The 20,000-nt window shown below is 34.9% G+C and overlaps 26 non-coding genes and 5 pseudogenes across 26 annotated transcripts; 30 read left to right on the top strand and 1 right to left on the bottom strand.

Annotated features, from left to right (window-relative positions):
• Positions 1 to 4,032: 4,032 nt before the first annotated feature.
• On the bottom strand, positions 4,033 to 4,150 carry LOC115211262 (annotated as a pseudogene).
• A 726-nt stretch (positions 4,151 to 4,876) lies between these two features.
• Positions 4,877 to 5,031, top strand: LOC115211280 (annotated as a pseudogene).
• Positions 5,032 to 5,801: 770 nt separating this feature from the next.
• Positions 5,802 to 5,919, top strand: LOC115211216. Its single transcript, XR_003881537.1, has one exon. It is a non-coding gene; the product is annotated as a 5S ribosomal RNA (ribosomal RNA).
• Positions 5,920 to 6,293: 374 nt separating this feature from the next.
• LOC115211258 lies at positions 6,294 to 6,411 on the top strand (annotated as a pseudogene).
• A 376-nt stretch (positions 6,412 to 6,787) lies between these two features.
• LOC115211190 lies at positions 6,788 to 6,906 on the top strand. The gene has a single exon (XR_003881512.1). It is a non-coding gene; the product is annotated as a 5S ribosomal RNA (ribosomal RNA).
• A 377-nt stretch (positions 6,907 to 7,283) lies between these two features.
• On the top strand, positions 7,284 to 7,402 carry LOC115211187. The gene has a single exon (XR_003881509.1). It is a non-coding gene; the product is annotated as a 5S ribosomal RNA (ribosomal RNA).
• A 376-nt stretch (positions 7,403 to 7,778) lies between these two features.
• On the top strand, positions 7,779 to 7,897 carry LOC115211198. The gene has a single exon (XR_003881520.1). It is a non-coding gene; the product is annotated as a 5S ribosomal RNA (ribosomal RNA).
• Positions 7,898 to 8,273: 376 nt separating this feature from the next.
• Positions 8,274 to 8,392, top strand: LOC115211392. The gene has a single exon (XR_003881651.1). It is a non-coding gene; the product is annotated as a 5S ribosomal RNA (ribosomal RNA).
• A 376-nt stretch (positions 8,393 to 8,768) lies between these two features.
• Positions 8,769 to 8,887, top strand: LOC115211233. Its single transcript, XR_003881553.1, has one exon. It is a non-coding gene; the product is annotated as a 5S ribosomal RNA (ribosomal RNA).
• A 372-nt stretch (positions 8,888 to 9,259) lies between these two features.
• LOC115211232 lies at positions 9,260 to 9,378 on the top strand. Its single transcript, XR_003881552.1, has one exon. It is a non-coding gene; the product is annotated as a 5S ribosomal RNA (ribosomal RNA).
• A 373-nt stretch (positions 9,379 to 9,751) lies between these two features.
• LOC115211186 lies at positions 9,752 to 9,870 on the top strand. The gene has a single exon (XR_003881508.1). It is a non-coding gene; the product is annotated as a 5S ribosomal RNA (ribosomal RNA).
• Positions 9,871 to 10,245: 375 nt separating this feature from the next.
• On the top strand, positions 10,246 to 10,364 carry LOC115211336. Its single transcript, XR_003881605.1, has one exon. It is a non-coding gene; the product is annotated as a 5S ribosomal RNA (ribosomal RNA).
• A 376-nt stretch (positions 10,365 to 10,740) lies between these two features.
• On the top strand, positions 10,741 to 10,859 carry LOC115211211. Its single transcript, XR_003881532.1, has one exon. It is a non-coding gene; the product is annotated as a 5S ribosomal RNA (ribosomal RNA).
• Positions 10,860 to 11,232: 373 nt separating this feature from the next.
• Positions 11,233 to 11,351, top strand: LOC115211215. The gene has a single exon (XR_003881536.1). It is a non-coding gene; the product is annotated as a 5S ribosomal RNA (ribosomal RNA).
• Positions 11,352 to 11,717: 366 nt separating this feature from the next.
• LOC115211256 lies at positions 11,718 to 11,836 on the top strand (annotated as a pseudogene).
• Positions 11,837 to 12,210: 374 nt separating this feature from the next.
• Positions 12,211 to 12,330, top strand: LOC115211237. Its single transcript, XR_003881557.1, has one exon. It is a non-coding gene; the product is annotated as a 5S ribosomal RNA (ribosomal RNA).
• A 377-nt stretch (positions 12,331 to 12,707) lies between these two features.
• On the top strand, positions 12,708 to 12,826 carry LOC115211210. Its single transcript, XR_003881531.1, has one exon. It is a non-coding gene; the product is annotated as a 5S ribosomal RNA (ribosomal RNA).
• Positions 12,827 to 13,202: 376 nt separating this feature from the next.
• On the top strand, positions 13,203 to 13,321 carry LOC115211220. Its single transcript, XR_003881541.1, has one exon. It is a non-coding gene; the product is annotated as a 5S ribosomal RNA (ribosomal RNA).
• A 368-nt stretch (positions 13,322 to 13,689) lies between these two features.
• LOC115211185 lies at positions 13,690 to 13,808 on the top strand. Its single transcript, XR_003881507.1, has one exon. It is a non-coding gene; the product is annotated as a 5S ribosomal RNA (ribosomal RNA).
• Positions 13,809 to 14,182: 374 nt separating this feature from the next.
• On the top strand, positions 14,183 to 14,299 carry LOC115211230. Its single transcript, XR_003881550.1, has one exon. It is a non-coding gene; the product is annotated as a 5S ribosomal RNA (ribosomal RNA).
• A 387-nt stretch (positions 14,300 to 14,686) lies between these two features.
• LOC115211141 lies at positions 14,687 to 14,805 on the top strand. The gene has a single exon (XR_003881466.1). It is a non-coding gene; the product is annotated as a 5S ribosomal RNA (ribosomal RNA).
• Positions 14,806 to 15,181: 376 nt separating this feature from the next.
• Positions 15,182 to 15,300, top strand: LOC115211255 (annotated as a pseudogene).
• Positions 15,301 to 15,676: 376 nt separating this feature from the next.
• Positions 15,677 to 15,795, top strand: LOC115211241. The gene has a single exon (XR_003881560.1). It is a non-coding gene; the product is annotated as a 5S ribosomal RNA (ribosomal RNA).
• Positions 15,796 to 16,171: 376 nt separating this feature from the next.
• LOC115211188 lies at positions 16,172 to 16,290 on the top strand. Its single transcript, XR_003881510.1, has one exon. It is a non-coding gene; the product is annotated as a 5S ribosomal RNA (ribosomal RNA).
• A 376-nt stretch (positions 16,291 to 16,666) lies between these two features.
• Positions 16,667 to 16,785, top strand: LOC115211213. The gene has a single exon (XR_003881534.1). It is a non-coding gene; the product is annotated as a 5S ribosomal RNA (ribosomal RNA).
• A 376-nt stretch (positions 16,786 to 17,161) lies between these two features.
• On the top strand, positions 17,162 to 17,280 carry LOC115211240. The gene has a single exon (XR_003881559.1). It is a non-coding gene; the product is annotated as a 5S ribosomal RNA (ribosomal RNA).
• A 376-nt stretch (positions 17,281 to 17,656) lies between these two features.
• Positions 17,657 to 17,775, top strand: LOC115211259. Its single transcript, XR_003881564.1, has one exon. It is a non-coding gene; the product is annotated as a 5S ribosomal RNA (ribosomal RNA).
• A 376-nt stretch (positions 17,776 to 18,151) lies between these two features.
• Positions 18,152 to 18,270, top strand: LOC115211209. Its single transcript, XR_003881530.1, has one exon. It is a non-coding gene; the product is annotated as a 5S ribosomal RNA (ribosomal RNA).
• Positions 18,271 to 18,647: 377 nt separating this feature from the next.
• LOC115211197 lies at positions 18,648 to 18,766 on the top strand. The gene has a single exon (XR_003881519.1). It is a non-coding gene; the product is annotated as a 5S ribosomal RNA (ribosomal RNA).
• Positions 18,767 to 19,141: 375 nt separating this feature from the next.
• On the top strand, positions 19,142 to 19,260 carry LOC115211287. Its single transcript, XR_003881568.1, has one exon. It is a non-coding gene; the product is annotated as a 5S ribosomal RNA (ribosomal RNA).
• A 369-nt stretch (positions 19,261 to 19,629) lies between these two features.
• Positions 19,630 to 19,748, top strand: LOC115211403. The gene has a single exon (XR_003881662.1). It is a non-coding gene; the product is annotated as a 5S ribosomal RNA (ribosomal RNA).
• Positions 19,749 to 20,000: the final 252 nt, after the last annotated feature.

Genomic DNA, 20,000 nt, shown 5'->3' with positions numbered 1-20,000 from the left:
TTATGATAAAGGAAGTATGAGTTATTCTGCAAATTGAGGGTAATGTCTAAGAAGTTGGCTTTAGTTAATTCATCGTCAAAAACGATGCGCAAGCCCATTCTACTAAAAAACCTAACTAGTCTGTTCTTAACCTTCTTATATATATATATATATATGTATATATAACCAAGAAAAAAGCAACAATAATGGATTAGTAGCTTAGTACAATTGTTTCATACTAAGAACAATTTTATTTAAAGCTGCAAATATTGCAGCAGATACAAATGTCCAGTATTCATCAGCTAAATCACATATATGTTTTACAGACATCCTAGAGAGTTTGACTATCCTCATGAAGTATTAGGAGTGAGTTCTATGAAACATGTCTCCGGAAATTATATCTGCATTTTTATGGATAGATTCACCTTCTCTGGGAAGTTAACAATTTTTTAAAAAACTTTTTATAAAACAGTGCATCATTAGAAAGCATTTAAGTTTGCTTATAATTTGACTTTAAACTTCATAGAACTCACTCCTAATACTTCATGAGGATAGTCAAACTCTCTAGGATGTCTGGAAAACATATATGTGATTTAGCTGATGAATACTGGACATTTGTATTTGCTGCAATATTTGCAGCTTTAAATAAAATTGTTCTTAGTATGAAACAATTGTACTAAACTACTAATCCATCTTGTTGGTTTTTCTTGGTTATAATCACCACACATTATTTTATGGTTAATACCATAAAGAATCTGGTGCATCTAAGTAAGTACCATATCATTGAATTCATTTGAATTCACTTGAATCTTAATTGTTTTTGCTATATATATATTATATATATATATATTATATATATATATATACTGTTGTGTCCGGGAAGAGTCATTCTCTTTTAGTGCCTTATAATTTAACACACTCACGAGTAAAATTTCCACTCATTTACTTATTTATTTTTCTAAAATTTTCGTTGTGTCTTGCAGCATTTTCAGTAGTTGCTGATTGTCCAGTATCTAAGCTGTGTTCTTTTTGTTTGTTTGTGCGCATGTGTGTGGGTCAGTGTGTGTACGCATACAGATGTATGTATGTATGTATGTATGTATGTATGTATGTATGTATGTATGTATGTATGTCGTATGTATGTATGTATGTATGTATGTATGTAGTACGTATGTATGTATGTATGTATGTATGTATGTACGTGTGTATGTATATATGTATGTGTGTATGTATATATGTATGTGTGTACGTTTGTATGTATGTATTCTGCATATTCATGTGTTTGTGTGTTTTTGTGTGTGTTTCCATGTATGTGTGTGTGTGCATGTCTGAGTGTGTCTGTGTGTATGGGTTTTTGTGACTATGTACTGTGTTTGTATGTGTGGATGTGTGTCTCCATATGTGTCCTTGTGTGAAGTGAAGTGTGTGTGTATATGGTCATGTGTTTCAGTCTTCATTTGCGTATGTGTGCGTGTCTGTTCATATTACCTATATACTTATCCGTCTGTGTGTCTATCAGCTTACTTTCATATCCATTTGCCTACATACATGTGCATCTACATATAGAGACATACACACACATACATCTACATAACATCCCACTAACTATTCTATCTCTATATAAATAGAAACTGTGGGTATGGGGATATGATTATCTACTACGTATATTTCCTATTTAGTAGTGGGGTTGTTTCATTTATGAGGACGTACTCCTGTATTTGTCTGAGTGTTGGGTCATTGGGGGCTTCAATAAAATACGGATGTCAAGTTGCCCCAGGTTGCCCTCATGTTGGTCCTTACATTTGTAGAGTATGGAGGACTGTTTTTTGTCGTTATATTGTCGTCAAAAACAAAAAGTCCTCCATACAAAAAACAAAAAACAGTCCTCCATTCTCTACCAACATACCAAGGACCAGCATGGAGGCAACCTGGGTCAACGTTTGTATGTGTCTGTGCATGAGTTCGTGCGCGTGTATGTGTGAGTGTTTTCCTGTTACAGTTGATTGGTTAGGATATCAAAGGAGTTTAGAGGTGCATTTTGTTTTCTGTTACAATATGAATTTTGTACGTTGAAGGAGCCCACATGCATTCACGATTATCTACGTAGATGTATCTTTTAGACTTTTTCTCACAACACAATAACTAGCTATATACAGAGCGACAGACTTAAGATCTCTTGAACATACACGTCTTCAAATAGGCTTTCATATTGTCTCTTATATCTCTATTTTGATAGACCAGATATAGAATATTTGGCGGATTCAGCAGGGTTCTCCGATGCCGATGTGTCCAGTGCAGCGTAGCAGAGCCTTCAACGACATAGTCTCCAACAATTACGAATTTTCCGCCTGGTCCTGCTACCTGAAGGCCATGCTCAATCGCAAAATTCTCAAGTGGAAACGTTCGAATTGCTTGAGGAGAGTTTTGAAGAGCATCCAGATTTCACACCCATATAGGATGGATGAGAGTAAAACAACTTGATATACTGATTTCTTTTATGGGATCGAAAATGAGCTAGTAACTAGTTACATATGCTAATACATACAGCTGTCTCTGGAGAAAGAGCCACTAGCAGAGGTGAAACTTCGAAGGAAGTTAGAGCACGTAATTCTTTTTAATTAATCTTTGGGCAACCGTTTCCATGGTCGCAGTATTTACAGTGGGAGGGTAAGTGAGTTTTGTGAATAACGGTTTTCTCCAATTTTCCGTGATCCCCTCTTTATTTCTGAGAGTAATAATTATGTTATGAGGTGTTGATTGTAACTAGTTTCGTGAGATCCATAACCTTTAATGAATTAAAGAACACTTTTGAATTGTTTCATAAAGTTATACCTCACCTGTGTTTCAAACAAACCAGCTGTTCTACAAGAGGTATAATTCTTTATAGACTCCACTACGCAAGAGTTGGAAGTAACCTTTCTTTGACTTGGGATAAATCCATTCGTCATTTAATAGGCCCCGTAGGTTTTACTCCTTCACACCAGGCACCGAGCCTGTACAGGCTAATACACCAGACTCTAAAGTACCACACGGGATACACCACTCTCTTCATGCCACAAGCTACACTACTGAGATCGAGCTGCTGCAGTTATCCATGTTGCTTGGAATAGCAAGGAACACGAGTCATCACTAACACCTATACCTTCATGATGAATAGCATGCAACCTCACAATCTCTTCTAGTACTAAACCTCACTGCCATTGAATCAAGGAATATCTCTTCTGGCAAACGCATGTTTTCACAATAGCAAAGACGGTATCATAAAGATTCTATTAATTCTTCTTTAGCAAGATAAAATATTTCGGTTCCCAACATTTGAGATAAAACTGGGACGTCCGAGACCGCAAACAAAGAACGGGCAGCTAGCCAATGTTATGCAGTCGCTCGCCAATACAACATACCTGAACATATGGATTTCATACGTGATGTCCTTTCCTTCGCAGCATTTTCAAACAATTCTACACTTTCATCCTCTCAGAGACGTCTCGCACTTTGCTCGACCCATCGTCACTCACATTGTGTCCATCTGCTAAGCCCACTCATTTTACGTCTAATGCTTTCTTCCCAGAACACCATGTTTGGAATTTTTTCTTTATGCAGATTTTGTTTTTCTCTGTAGCTGACACGAAAAACGTTTGCAGAACAATAACAGCATCAACCTTACCGGCGCCGAAAGTATGTAAAGGTCGAAAAGCCTACCCTTTCCCGAAACAAAAATATAAATGCTGTAAGCATTCCCTTTTTGTTTTTCTTTTTTTTTTACTATTACCGAAACTGCCTGACTTAACTTCGTTTTTTTTTACGGCTTATGAAATTTTCTATACTGTTACGGTCATTTGAGTTTTTAGTTAAAATGACCTTATCCTAAAAAACAAAACAAAGCTGTAGTATCGGTGTATAGAATAAACATCTAAAGATTTACTACGCTGCTGCTTACGGCCATATCACGTTGAAAGAAACGGTTCTAGTCTGATCACCAAAGTTAAGCCGTAAAAAAAAACGAAGTTAACTCAGGCAGAGTTTCGGTGGCAGTAGAAACAAAACGAAAGGTAATGCTTACAGCACCTAGGTTTCCCAAGCAGTCACCCATCTAAGTACTAACTAGGCTCGATGTTATTAGCTTCGGTGATCAAACGAGAACCGGTGCTTTCAACGTGATATGGCCGTAAGAAACAAAGTGGAAATTTTAATTGATTTATTCTATAAACTGATAAATAAATTTCTTATTATAGAATAAGTTGATCCTCTTTAAAATTTATATTTTTTTACATTCGATAACAAAACATTATTTAACATATATTACACTTCATTTTCATTTTTCTCACCAAGTCCAAAACTAGAGATTAACGACGTGAGATGTGAGGTGTTTTCCCGTACAGATCAACGTTTAAGGAACGTAGTGGCCTAACTTGCAGCTGTATAATGTGTTTTAGGTAACTAAAAACTCAAATGACGGTAAAAATGAGAAGGAAAATGGGTGACCGCTTGGGAACCCTAGGTGCCGTAAGCATTACCTTTTGTTTTTTTGTTGTTTTTTTTTACAACTACCGAAACTCTGCCCGATTTAACTTCGTCTTCTTACGGCTTATGAAATTTTCCTTCTTGTTGTAACGGTCATTTGAGTTTTTAGTTACCTAAAACATATTATACAGCAGCAAGTTAGGCAACTATGTTCCTTACACGTTGATCTGTACCAGAAAACACCTCACATCTCAGGTCGTCAATCTCTAGTTGAGGACTCGGTGAGAAAAATGAAGATGAAATGTAATATATGTTAAATAAACTGTTGTCAAGGATTGTAAAAAAATATATATTTTAATGAGGATCAACTTATTCTAAACTAAGAAGTTTATTTATCAGTTTATAGAATAAGTATATTAAAATTTACCACTTTGATGCTTACGGCCATATCACGTTGAAAGCATCGGTTCTCGTTCGATCACCGGAGTTAAGCAACATCGAGCCTAGTTAGAATTTAGATGGGTGACTGCTTGGGAACCCTAGTTGGTACTTAGATGGGTGACCGCTTGGGAACCCTAGGTGCTGTAAGCATTACCTTTTTTTTTTTTTTTTTTTACTACTACCGAAACTCTGCCTGATTTAACTTCGTCTTTTTACGGCTTATGAAATTTTCCTTCTTGTTGTAACGGTCATTTGAGTTTTTAGTTACCTAAAACACATTATACAGCAGCAAGTTAGGCAACTACGTTCCTTTTAATATATTTATTCTATAAACTGATAAATAAAATTCTTAGTTTAGAATAAGTTGATCCTCATTAAAATATATATTTTTTTACATTCCTTGACAACAGTTTATTTAACATATATTACATTTCATTTTCATTTTTCTCACCGAGTCCTCAACTAGAGATTAACGACGTGAGATGTGAGGTGTTTTCTGGTACGGATCAACGTGTAAGGAACGTAGTTGCCTAACTTGCTGCTGTAAGCATTTCCTGTTGTTTTTTTTTACTACTACCGAAACTCTGCCTGATTTAACTTCGTCTTTTTACGGCTTATGAAATTTTCCTTCTCATTGTAACGGTCATTTGAGTTTTTAGTTACCTAAAACACATTATACAGCAGCAAGTTAGGCAACTACGTTCCTTACACGTTGATCTGTACCAAAACACCTCACATCTCACGTCGTTAATCTCTAGTTGAGGACACGGTGAGAAAAATGAAATGAATTGTAAATAGATTTAATAAACTGTTGTCAAGGAATGTAAAAAAATATATTTTAATGAGGATCAACTTATTCTAAAACAAAAAGTTTATTTATCAGTTTATAGAATAAATATATTAAAATTTACCACTTTGATGCTTACGGCCATATCATGTTGAAAGCACCGTTCTCGTTCGATCACCGAAGTTAAGCAACATCGAGCCTAGTTAGTACTTAGATGGGTGACCGCTTGGGAACCCTAGGTGCTGTAAGCATTTCCTTGTTTTTTTTTTTACTACTACTACCGAACTCTGCCTGATTTAACTTCGTCTTTTGTACGGCTTATGAAATTTTCCTTCTTGTTGTAACGGTCATTTGAGTTTTTAGTTACCTAAAACACATTATACAGCAGCAATTAGGCAACTACGTTCCTTACACGTTGATCTGTACCAGAAAACACCTCATCTGACGTCGTTAATCTCTAGTTGAGGACTCGGTGAGAAAAATGAAAATGAAATGTAATATATGTTAAAAAAACTGTTGTCAGGAATGTAAAAAAATATATATTTTAATGAGGATCAACTTATTCTAAAATAAGAAGTTTATTTATCAGTTTATAGAATAAATATATTAAAATTTACACTTTGATGCTTACGGCCATATCACGTTGAAAGCACCGGTTCTCGTTCGATCACCGAGAGTTAAGCAACATCGAGCCTAGTAGTACTTAGAGGGTGACCGCTGGGGAACCCTAGGTGCTGTAAGCATTTCCTGTTGTTTTTTTTTACTACTACCGAAACTCTGCCTGATTTAATTTCGTCTTTTTACGGCTTATGAAATTTTCCTTCTCATTGTAACGGTCATTTGAACTTTTAGTTACCTAAAACACATTATACAGCAGCAAGTTAGGCAACTACATTCCTTACACGTTGATCTGTACCAGAAAACACCTCACATCTGACGTCGTTAATCTCTAGTTGAGGACTCGGTGAGAAAAATGAAATTGAAATGTAATATATGTTAAATAAACTGTTGTCAAGGAATGTAAAAAAATATATATTTTAATGAGGATCAACTTATTCTAAAATAAGAAGTTTATTTATCAGTTTATAGAATAAATATATTAAAATTTACCACTTTGATGCTTACGGCCATATCACGTTGAAAGCACCGGTTCTCGTACGATCACCGAAGTTAAGCAACATCGAGCCGAGTTAGTACTTAGATGGGTGACCGCTTGGGAACCCTAGGTGCTGTAAGCATTTCCTGTTGTTTTTTTTTTACTACTACCGAAACTCTGCCTGATTTAACTTCGTCTTTTTACGGCTTATGAAATTTTCCTTCTTGTTGTAACGGTCATTTGAGTTTTTAGTTACCTAAAACACATTATACAGCAGCAAGTTAGGCAACTACGTTCCTTACACGTTGATCTGTACCAGAAAACACCTCATATCTGACGTCGTTAATCTCTAGTTGAGGACTCGGTGATAAAAATGAAAATGAAATGTAATATATGTTAAAAAAACTGTTGTCAAGGAATGTAAAAAAATATATATTTTAATGAGGATCAACTTATTCTAAAATAAGAAGTTTATTTATCAGTTTATAGAATAAATATATTAAAATTTAACACTTTGATGCTTACGGCCATATCACGTTGAAAGCACCGGTTCTCGTTCGATCACCGAAGTTAAGCAACATCGAGCCTAGTTAGTACTTAGATGGGTGACCGCTTGGGAACCCTAGGTGCTGTAAGCATTTCCTGTTGTTTTTTTTTACTACTACCGAAACTCTGCCTGATTTAATTTCGTCTTTTTACGGCTTATGAAATTTTACTTCTTGTTGTAACGGTCATTTGAATTTTTAGTTACCTAAAACACATTATACAGCAGCAAGTTAGGCAACTACGTTCCTTACACGTTGATCTGTACCAGAAAACACCTCACATCTCACGTCGTTAATCTCTAGTTGAGGACTCGGTGAGAAAAATGAAAATGAAATGTAATATATGTTAAATAAACTGTTGTCAAGGAATGTAAAAAAATATATATTTTAATGAGGATCAACTTATTCTAAACTAAGAAGTTTATTTATCAGTTTATAGAATAAATATATTAAAATTTACCACTTTGATGCTTACGGCCATATCATGTTGAAAGCACCGGTTCTCGTTCGATCACCGAAGTTAAGCAACATCGAGCCTAGTTAGTACTTAGATGGGTGACCGCTCGGGAACCCGAGGTGCTGTAAGCATTTCCTGTTGTTTTTTTTTACTACTACCGAAACTCTGCCTGATTTAACTTCGTCTTTTTACGGCTTATGAAATTTTCCTTCTCATTGTAACTGTCATTTGAGTTTTTAGTTACCTAAAACACATTATACAGCGGCAAGTTAGGCAACTACGTTCCTTACACGTTGATCTGTACCAGAAAACACCTCAAATCTCACGTCGTTAATCTCTTGTTGAGGACTCGGTGAGAAAAATGAAAATGAAATGTAATATATGTTAAATAAACTGTTGTCAAGGAATGTAAAAAAATATATATTTTAATGAGGATCAACTTATTCTAAACTAAGAAGTTTATTTATCAGTTTATAGAATAAATATATTAAAATTTACCACTTTGATGCTTACGGCCATATCATGTTGAAAGCACCGGTTCTCGTTCGATCACCGAAGTTAAGCAACATCGAGCCTAGTTAGTACTTAGATGGGTGACCGCTTGGGAACCCTAGGTGCTGTAAGCATTTCCTGTTGTTTTTTTTTACTACTACCGAAACTCTGCCCGATTTAACTTCGTCTTTTTACGGCTTATGAAATTTTCCTTCTTGTTGTAACGGTCATTTGAGTTTTTAGTTACCTTAAACACATTATACAGCAGCAAGTTAGGCAACTACGTTCCTTACACGTTGATCTGTACCAGAAAACACCTCACATCTGACGTCGTTAATCTCTAGTTGAGGACTCGGTGAGAAAAATGAAAATGAAATGTAATATATGTTAAAAAAACTGTTGTCAAGGAATGTAAAAAAATATATATTTTAATGAGGATCAACTTATTCTAAAAAAAGAAGTTTATTTATCAGTTTATAGAATAAATATATTAAAAATTTCCACTTTGATGCTTACGGCCATATCACGTTGAAAGCACCGGTTCTCGTTCGATCACCGAAGTTGAGCAACATCGAGCCTATTTAGTACCTAGATGGGTGACCGCTTCGGAACCCTAGGTGCTGTAAGCATTTCCTGTTGTTTTTTTTTACTACTACCGAAACTCTGCCCGACTTAACTTCGTCTTTTTACGGCTTATGAAATTTTCCTTCTTGTTGTAACGGTCATTTGAGTTTTTAGTTACCTTAAACACATTATCAGCAGCAAGTTAGGCAACTACGTTCCTTACACGTTGATCTGTACCAGAAAACACCTCACATCTGACGTCGTAATCTCTAGTTGAGGACTCGGTGAGAAAAATGAAAATGAAATGTAATATATGTTAAAAAAACTGTTGTCAAGGAATGTAAAAAAATATATATTTTAATGAGGATCAACTTATTCTAAAAAAGAAGTTTATTTATCAGTTATAGAATAAATATATTAAAAATTTCCACTTTGATGCTTACGGCCATATCACGTTGAAAGCACCGGTTCTCGTTCGATCACCGAAGTTGAGCAACATCGAGCCTATTTAGTACCTAGATGGGTGACCGCTTCGGAACCCTAGGTGCTGTAAGCATTTCCTGTTGTTTTCTTTACTACTACCGAAACTCTGCCTGATTTAACTTCGTCTTTCTACGGCTTATGAAATTTTCCTTCTTGTTGTAACGGTCATTTGAGTTTTTAGTTACCTAAAACACATTATACAGCAGCAAGTTAGGCAACTACGTTCCTTACACGTTGATCTGTACCAGAAAACATCTCACGTCGTTCAATCTCTAGTTGAGGACTCGGTGAAAAATAAAAATGAAAATGTAATGTAATATATGTTAAAAAAACTGTTGTCAAGGAATGTAAAAAAATATATATTTTAATGAGGATCAACTTATTCTAAAATAAGAAGTTTATTTATCAGTTTATAGAATAAATATATTAAAATTTACCACTTTGATGCTTACGGCCATATCACGTTGAAAGCACCGGTTCTCGTTCGATCACCGAAGTTAAGCAACATCGAGCCTAGTTAGTACTTAGATGGGTGACCGCTTGGGAACCCTAGGTGCTGTAAGCATTTCCTGTTGTTTTTTTTTACTACTACCGAAACTCTGCCTGATTTAACTTCGTCTTTTTACGGCTTATGAAATTTTCCTTCTTGTTGTAACGGTCATTTGAGTTTTTAGTTACCTAAAACACATTATACAGCAGCAAGTTAGGCAACTACGTTCCTTACACGTTGATCTGTACCAGAAAACACCTCAAATCTCACGTCGTTAATCTCTAGTTGAGGACTCGGTGAGAAAAATGAAAATGAAATGTAATATATGTTAAATAAACTGTTGTCAAGGAATGTAAAAAAATATATATTTTAATGAGGATCAACTTATTCTAAAATAAAAATTTATTTATCAGTTTATAGAATAAATATATTAAAATTTACCACTTTGATGCTTACGGCCATATCATGTTGAAAGCACCGGTTCTCGTTCGATCACCGAAGTTAAGCAACATCGAGCCTAGTTAGTACTTAGATGGGTGACCGCTTGGGAACCCTAGGTGCTGTAAGCATTTCCTGTTGTTTTTTTTTACTACTACCGAAACTCTGCCTGATTTAACTTCGTCTTTTTACGGCTTATGAAATTTTCCTTCTTGTTGTAACGGTCATTTGAGTTTTTAGTTACCTAAAACACATTATACAGCAGCAAGTTAGGCAACTACGTTCCTTACACGTCGATCTGTACCAGAAAACACGTCATATCTGACGTCGTTAATCTCTAGTTGAGGACTCGGTGAGAAAAATGAAAATGAAATGTAATATATGTCAAAAAAACTGTTGTCAAGGAATGTAAAAAAATATATATTTTAATGAGGATCAACTTATTCTAAAATAAGAAGTTTATTTATCAGTTTATAGAATAAATATATTAAAATTTACCACTTTGATGCTTACGGCCATATCACGTTGAAAGCACCGGTTCTCGTTCGATCACCGAAGTTAAGCAACATCGAGCCTAGTTAGTACTTAGATGGGTGAACACTTGGGAACCCTAGGTGCTGTAAGCATTTCCTGTTGTTTTTTTTTACTACTACCGAAACTCTGCCTGATTTAATTCGTCTTTTTACGGCTTATGAAATTTTACTTCTTGTTGTAACGGTCATTTGAGTTTTTAGTTACCTAAAACACATTATACAGCAGCAAGTTAGGCAACTACGTTCCTTACACGTTGATCTGTACCAGAAAACACCTCACATCTCACGTCGTTAATCTCTAGTTGAGGACTCGGTAAGAAAAATGAAAATGAAATGAATATATGTTAAAAAAACTTTTGTGAAGGAATGTAAAAAAATATATATTTTAATGAGGATCAACTTATTCCAAAAAAGAAGTTTATTTCTCAGTTTATAGAATAAATATATTAAAAATTTCCACTTTGATGCTTACGGCCATATCACGTTGAAAGCACCGGTTCTCGTTCGATCACCGAAGTTGAGCAACATCGAGCCTAATTAGTACCTAGATGGGTGACCGCTTGGGAACCCTAGGTGCTGTAAGCATTTCCTGTTGTTTTCTTTACTACTACCGAAACTCTGCCTGATTTAACTTCGTCTTTCTACGGCTTATGAAATTTTCCTTCTTGTTGTAACGGTCATTTGAGTTTTTAGTTACCTAAAACACATTATACAGCAGCAAGTTAGGCAACTACGTTCCTTACACGTTGATCTGTACCAGAAAACATCTCACGTCGTCAATCTCTAGTTGAGGACTCGGTGATAAAAATGAAAATGTAATGTAATATATGTTAAAAAAACTGTTGTCAAGGAATGTAAAAAAATATATATTTTAATGAGGATCAACTTATTCTAAAATAAGAAGTTTATTTATCAGTTTATGAATAAATATATTAAAATTATCACTTTGATGCTTACGGCCATATCACGTGAAAGCACCGGTTCTCGTTCGATCACCGAAGTTAAGCAACATCGAGCCTAGTTAGTACTTAGATGGGTGACGCGCTTGGGAACCCTAGGTGCTGTAAGCATTTCTGTTGTTTTTTTTTACTACTACCGAAACTCTGCCTGATTTAACTTCGTCTTTTTACGGCTTATGAAATTTTCCTTCTTGTTGTAACGGCCATTTGAGTTTTTAGTTACCTAAAACACATTATACAGCAGCAAGTTAGGCAACTACGTTCCTTACACGTTGATCTGTACCAGAAAACACCTCAAATCTCACGTCGTTAATCTCTAGTTGAGGATCTCGGTGAGAAAAATGAAAATGAAATGTAATATATGTTAAATAAACTGTTGTCAAGGAATGTAAAAAAATATATTTTAATGAGGATCAACTTATTCTAAAATAAGAAGTTTATTTATCAGTTTATAGAATAAATATATTAAAATTTACCACTTTGATGCTTACGGCCATATCATGTTGGAAGCACCGGTTCTCGTTCGATCACCGTAGTTAAGCAACATCGAGCCTAGTAGTACTTAGATGGGTGACCGCTTGGGAACCCTAGGTGCTGTGTAAGCATTTCCTGTGTTGTTTTTTTTTACTACTACCGAAACTCTGCCTGATTTAACTTCGTCTTTTTACGGCTTATGAAATTTTCCTTCTTGTTGTAACGGTCATTTGAGTTTTTAGTTACCTAAAACACATTATACAGCAGCAAGTTAGGCAACTACGTTCCTTACACGTTGATCTGTACCAGAAAACACCTCATATCTGACGTCGTTAATCTCTAGTTGAGGACTCGGTGAGAGAAATGAAAATGAAATGTAATATATGTTAAAAAAACTGTTGTCAAGAATGTAAAAAAATATATATTTTAATGAGGATCAACTTATTCTAAAATAAGAAGTTTATTTATCAGTTTATAGAATAAATATATTAAAATTTACCACTTTGATGCTTACGGCCATATCACGTTGAAAGCACCGGTTCTCGTTCGATCACCGAAGTTAAGCAACATCGAGCCTAGTTAGTACTTAGATGGGTGAACACTTGGGAACCCTAGGTGCTGTAAGCATTTCCTGTTGTTTTTTTTTACTACTACCGAAACTCTGCCTGATTTAATTTCGTCTTTTTACGGCTTATGAAATTTTACTTCTTGTTGTAACGGTCATTTGAGTTTTTAGTTACCTAAAACACATTATACAGCAGCAAGTTAGGCAACTACGTTCCTTACACGTTGATCTGTACCAGAAAACACCTCACATCTCACGTCGTTAATCTCTAGTTGAGGACTCGGTAAGAAAAATGAAAATGAAATGTAATATATGTTAAAAAAACTTTTGTGAAGGAATGTAAAAAAATATATATTTTAATGAGGATCAACTTATTCCAAAATAAGAAGTTTATTTCTCAGTTTATAGAATAAATATATTAAAATTTACCACTTTGATGCTTACGGACATATCATGTTGAAAGCACCGGTTCTCGTTCGATCACCGAAGTTAAGCAACATCGAGCCTAGTTAGTACTTAGATGGGTGACCGCTCGGGAACCCGAGGTGCTGTAAGCATTTCCTGTTGTTTTATTTACTACTACCGAAACTCTGCCTGATTTCACTTCGTCTTTCTACGGCTTATGAAATTTTCCTTCTTGTTGTAACGGTCATTTGAGTTTTTAGTTACCTAAAACACATTATACAGCAGCAAGTTAGGCAACTACGTTCCTTACACGTTGATCTGTAACAGAAAACATCTCACGTCGTCAATCTCTAGTTGAGGACTCGGTGATAAAAATGAAAATGAAATGTAATATATGTTAAAAAAACTGTTGTCAAGGAATGTAAAAAAATATATATTTTAATGAGGATCAACTTATTCTAAAATAAGAAGTTTATTTATCAGTTTATAGAATAAATATATTAAAATTTATCACTTTGATGCTTACGGCCATATCACGTTGAAAGCACCGGTTCTCGTTCGATCACCGAAGTTAAGCAACATCGAGCCTAGTTAGTACTTAGATGGGTGACCGCTTGGGAACCCTAGGTGCTGTAAGCATTTCCTGTTGTTTTTTTTTTACTACTACCGAAACTCTGCCTGATTTAACTTCGTCTTTTTACGGCTTATGAAATTTTCCTTCTTGTTGTAACGGTCATTTGAGTTTTTAGTTACCTAAAACACATTATACAGCAGCAAGTTAGGCAACTACGTTCCTTACACGTTGATCTGTACCAGAAAACACCTCACTTCTCACGTCGTTAATCTCTAGTTGAGGACTCGGTGAGAAAAATGAAAATGAAATGTAATATATGTTAAATAACTGTTGTCAAGGAATGTAAAATAATATATATTTTAATGAGGATCAACTTATTCTAACTAAGAAGTTTATTTATCAGTTTATAGAATAAATATATTAAAATTACCACTTTGATGCTTACGGCATATCATGTTGGAAGCACCGGTTCTCGTTCGATCACCGTAGTTAAGCAACATCGAGCCTAGTTAGTACTTAGATGGGTGACCGCTTGGGGAACTAGGTGCTGTAAGCATTACCTTTTGTTTTTTGTTGTTTTTTTTTTTGTACTACTACCGAAACTCTGCCCGACTTAACTTCGTCTTTTTACGGCTTATGAAATTTTCCTCTGTTGTAACGGTCATTTGAGTTTTTAGTTACCTTAAAACATTATACAGCAGCAAGTAGGCAACTACGTTCCTTACACGTTGATCTGTACCAGAAAACACCTCAAATCTCACGTCGTTAATCTCTAGTTGAGGATCGGTGTGAGAAAAATGAAAATGAAATGTAATATATGTTAAATAAACTGTTGTCAAGGAATGTAAAAAAATATAAATTTTAATGAGGATCAACTTATTCTAAACTAAGAAGATTATTTATCAGTTTATAGAATAAATATATTAAAATTTACCACTTTGATGCTTACGGCCATATCATGTTGAAAGCACCGGTTCTCGTTCGATCACCGAAGTTAAGCAACATCGAGCCTAGTTAGTACTTGGATGGGTGACCGCTTGGGAACCCTAGGTGCTGTAAGCATTTCCTGTTGTTTTTTTTTACTACTACCGAAACACTGCCTGATTTAACTTCGTCTTTTTACGGCTTATGAAATTTTCCTTCTTGTTGTAACGGTCATTTGAGTTTTTAGTTACCTAAAACACATTATACAGCAGCAAGTTAGGCAACTACGTTCCTTACACGTTGATCTGTACCAGAAAACACCTCACATCTGACGTCGTTAATCTCTAGTTGAGGACTCGGTGAGAAAAATGAAACTGAAATGTAATATATGCTAAATAAACTGTTGTCAAGGAATGTAAAAAAATATATATTTTAATGAGGATCAACTTATTCTAAACTAAGAAGTTTATTTATCAGTTTATAGAATAAATATATTAAAATTTACCACTTTGATGCTTACGGCCATATCACGTTGAAAGGACCGGTTCTCGTTCGATCACCGAAGTTAAGCAACATCTAGCCTAGTTAGTACTTAGATGGGTGAACACTTGGGAACCCTAGGTGCTGTAAGCATTTCCTGTTGTTTTTTTTTACTACTACCGAAACTCTGCCTGATTTAATTTCGTCTTTTTACGGCTTATGAAATTTTCCTTCTTGTTGTAACGGTCATTTGAGTTTTTAGTTACCTAAAACACATTATACAGCGGCAAGTTAGGCAACTACGTTCCTTACACGTTGATCGGTACCAGAAAACACCTCAAATCTCACGTCGTTAATCTCTTGTTGAGGACTCGGTGAGAAAAATGAAAATGAAATGTAATATATGTTAAATAAACTGTTGTGAAGGAATGTAAAAAAATATATATTTTAATGAGGATCAACTTATTCCAAAATAAGAAGTTTATTTATCAGTTTATAGAATAAATATATTAAAATTTACCACTTTGATGCTTACGGCCATATCATGTTGAAAGCACCGGTTCTCGTTCGATCACCGAAGTTAAGCAACATCGAGCCTAGTTTGTACTTAGATGGGTGACCGCTTGGGAACCCTAGGTGCTGTAAGCATTTCCTGTTGTTTTTTTTTTACTACTACCGAAACTCTACCTGATTTAACTTCGTCTTTTTACGGCTTATGAAATTTTCCTTCTTGTTGTAACGGTCATTTGAGTTTTTAGTTACCTAAAACACATTATACAGCAGCAAGTTAGGCAACTACGTTCCTTACACGTTGATCTGTACCAGAATACACCTCAAATCTCACGTCGTTAATCTCTAGTTGAGGACTCGGTGAGAAAAATGAAAATGAAATGTAATATATGTTAAATAAACTGTTGTCAAGGAATGTAAAAAAATATATATTTTAATGAGGATCAACTTATTCTAAAATAAAAATTTATTTATCAGTTTATAAAAAAAATATATTAAAATTTACCACTTTGATGCTTACGGCCATATCATGTTGAAAGCACCGGTTCTCGTTCGATCACCGAAGTTAAGCCACATCGAGCCTAGTTAGTACTTAGATGGGTGACCGCTTGGGAACCCTAGGTGCTGTAAGCATTTCCTGTTGTTTTTTTTTTACTACTACCGAAACTCTACCTGATTTAACTTCGTCTTTTTACGGCTTATGAAATTTTCCTTCTTGTTGTAACGGTCATTTGAGTTTTTAGTTACCTAAAACACATTATACAGCAGCAAGTTAGGCAACTACGTTCCTTACACGTTGATCTGTACCAGAAAACACCTCAAATCTCACGTCGTTAATCTCTAGTTGAGGACTCGGTGAGAAAAATGAAAATGAAATGTAATATATGTTAAATAAACTGTTGTCAAGGAATGTAAAAAAATATATATTTTAATGAGGATCAACTTATTCTAAAATAAAAATTTATTTATCAGTTTATAGATTAAATATCTTAAAATTTACCACTTTGATGCATACGGCCATATCATGTTGAAAGCACCGGTTCTCGTTCGATCACCGAAGTTATGCAGCATCGAGCCTAGTTAGTACTTAGATGGGTGACCGCTTGGGAACCCTAGGTGCTGTAAGCATTTCCTGTTGTATTTTTTTACTACTACCGAAACTCTGCCTGACTTAACTTCGTCTTTTTACGGCTTATGAAATTTTCCTTCTCGTTGTAACGGTCATTTGAGTTTTTAGTTACCTAAAACACATTATACAGCAGCAAGTTAGGCAACTACGTTCCTTAAACGTTGATCTGTCCCGGAAAACACCTCACATCTCACGTCGTTAATCTCTAGTTGAGGACTCGGTGAGAAAAATGAAAATGAAATGTAATATATGTTAAATAAACTGTTGTCAAGGAATGTAAAAAAATATATATTTTAATGAGGATCAACTTATTCTAAACTAAGAAGTTTATTTATCAGTTTATAGAATAAATATATTAAAATTTACCACTTTGATGCTTACGGCCATATCACGTTGAAAGCACCGGTTCTCGTTCGATCACCGAAGTTAAGCAACATCGAGCCTAGTTAGTACTTAGAAAGGTGAACACTTGGGAACCCTAGGTGCTGTAAGCATTTCCTTTTTATTTTTTTTTACTACTACCGAAACTCTGCCTGATTTAATTTCGTCTTTTTACGGCTTATGAAATTTTCCTTCTTGTTGTAACGGTCATTTGAGTTTTTAGTTACCTAAAACACATTATACAGCAGCAAGTTAGGCAACTACGTTCCTTACACGTTGATCAGTACCAGAAAACACCTCACATCTCACGTCGTTAATCTCTAGTTGAGGACTCGGTGAGAAAAATAAAAATGAAATGTAATATATGTTAAATAAACTGTTGTCAAGGAATGTAAAAAAATATATATTTTAATGAGGATCAACTTAATCTACAATAAAAATTTATTTATCAGTTTATAGAATAAATATATTAAAATTTACCACTTTGATGCTTACGGCCATATCATGTTGAAAGCACCGGTTCTCGTTCGATCACCGAAGTTAAGCAACATCGAGCCTAGTTAGTACTTAGATGGGTGACCGCTTGGGAACCCTAGGTGCTGTAAGCATTTCCTGTTGTTTTTTTTTACTACTACCGAAACTTTGCCCGATTTAACTTCGTCTTTTTACGGCTTATGAAATTTTCCTTCTTGTTGTAACCGTCATTTGAGTTTTTAGTTACCTTAAACACATTATACAGCAGCAAGTTAGGCAACTACGTTCCTTACACGTTGATCTGTACCAGAAAACACCTCACATCTGACGTCGTTAATCTCTAGTTGAGGACTCGGTGAGAAAAATGAAAATGAAATGTAATATAAATTAAATAAACTGTTGTCAAGGAATTTAAAAAAATATATATTTTAATGAGGATCAACTTATTCTAAACTAAGAAGTTTATTTATCAGTTTATAGAATAAATATATTAAAATTTACCACTTTGATGCTTACGGCCATATCACGTTGAAAGCACCGGTTCTCGTTCGATCACCGAAGTTAAGCAACATCGAGCCTAGTTAGTACTTAGATGGGTGAACACTTGGGAACCCTAGGTGCTGTAAGCATTTCCTGTTGTTTTTTTTTACTACTACCGAAACTCTGCCTGATTTAATTTCGTCTTTTTACGGCTTATGAAATTTTCCTTCTTGTTGTAACGGTCATTTGAGTTTTTAGTTACCTAAAACACATTATACAGCAGCAAGTTAGGCAACTACGTTCCTAACACGTTGATCTGTACCAGAAAACACCTCACATCTCACGTCGTTAATCTCTAGTTGAGGACTCGGTGAGAAAAATGAAAATGAAATGTAATATATGTTAAAAAACTGTTGTCAAGGAATGTAAAAAAATATATATTTTAATGAGGATCAACTTATTCCTAAGAAAGAAAGAAGTTTATTATCAGTTTATAGAATAAATATATTAAAATTTACCAACTTTGGCTTACGGCCATATCATGTTGAAAGCACCGGTTCTCGTTCGATCACCGAAGTTAAGCAACATCGAGCCTAGTTTGTACTTAGATGGGTGACCGCTTGGGAACCCTAGGTGCGGTAAGCATTTTGTTGTTTTTTTTTACTACTACCGAAACTTTGCCCGATTTAAACTTCGTTTTTTTACGGCTTATGAAATTTTCCTTCTTGTTGTAACCGTCATTTGAGTTTTTAGTTACCTAAAACACATTATACAGCACCAAGTTAGGCAACTACGTTCCTTACACGTTGATCTGTACCAGAAACACACTCACATCTGACGTCGTTAATCTCTAGTTGAGGACTCGGTGAGAAAAATGAAAATGAAATGTAATATAAATTAAATAAACTGTTGTCAAGGAATGTAAAAAAATATATATTTTAATGAGGATCAACTTATTCTAAACTAACAAGTTTATTTATCAGTTTATAGAATAAATATATTAAAATTTACCACTTTGATTCTTACGGCCATATCATGTTGAAAGCACCGGTTCTCGTTCGATCACCGAAGTTAAGCAACATCGAGCCTAGTTAGTACTTAGATGGGTGACCGCTTGGGAACCCTAGGTGCTGTAAGCATTTCTGTTGTTTTTTTTTACTACTACCGAACTCTGCCCGATTTAACTTCGTCTTTTTACGGCTTATGAAATTTTCTTCTTGTTGTAACGGTCATTTGAGTTTTTAGTTACCTTAAAAACATTATACAGCAGCAAGTTAGGCAACTACGTCCTTACACGTTGATCTGTACCAGAAAACACCTCACATCGACGTCGTTAATCTCTAGTTGAGGACTCGGTAGAAAAAATGAATATGAAATGTAATATATGTTAAATAAACTGTTCAAGGAATGTTAAAAAATATATATTTTAATGAGGATCAACTTATTCTAAACTAAGAAGTTTATTTATCAGTTTATAGAATAAATATATTAAAATTTACCACTTTGATGCTTACGGCCATATCATGTTGAAAGCACCGGTTCTCGTTCGATCACCGAAGTTAAGCAACATCGAGCCTAGTTAGTACTTAGATGGGTGACCGTTTGGGAACCCTAGGTGCTGTAAGCATTTCCTGTTGTTTTTTTTTTACTACTACCGAAACTCTACCTGATTTAACTTCGTCTTTTTACGGCTTATGAAATTTTCCTTCTTGTTGTAACGGTCATGTGAGTTTTTAGTTACCTAAAACACATTATACAGCAGCAAGTTAGGCAACTACGTTCCTTACACGTTGATCTGTCCAGAAAACACCTCACTCTGACGTTCGTTAATCTAATCTAGTTGAGGACGGTGAGAAAGAAGATGAATGAAATGTAATAT

Source organism: Octopus sinensis, linkage group LG4 (assembly GCF_006345805.1).
Source record: "Octopus sinensis linkage group LG4, ASM634580v1, whole genome shotgun sequence".
Lineage (NCBI taxonomy): Eukaryota > Metazoa > Mollusca > Cephalopoda > Octopoda > Octopodidae > Octopus > Octopus sinensis.
This window is presented reverse-complemented; position numbering and strand designations above follow the sequence as displayed.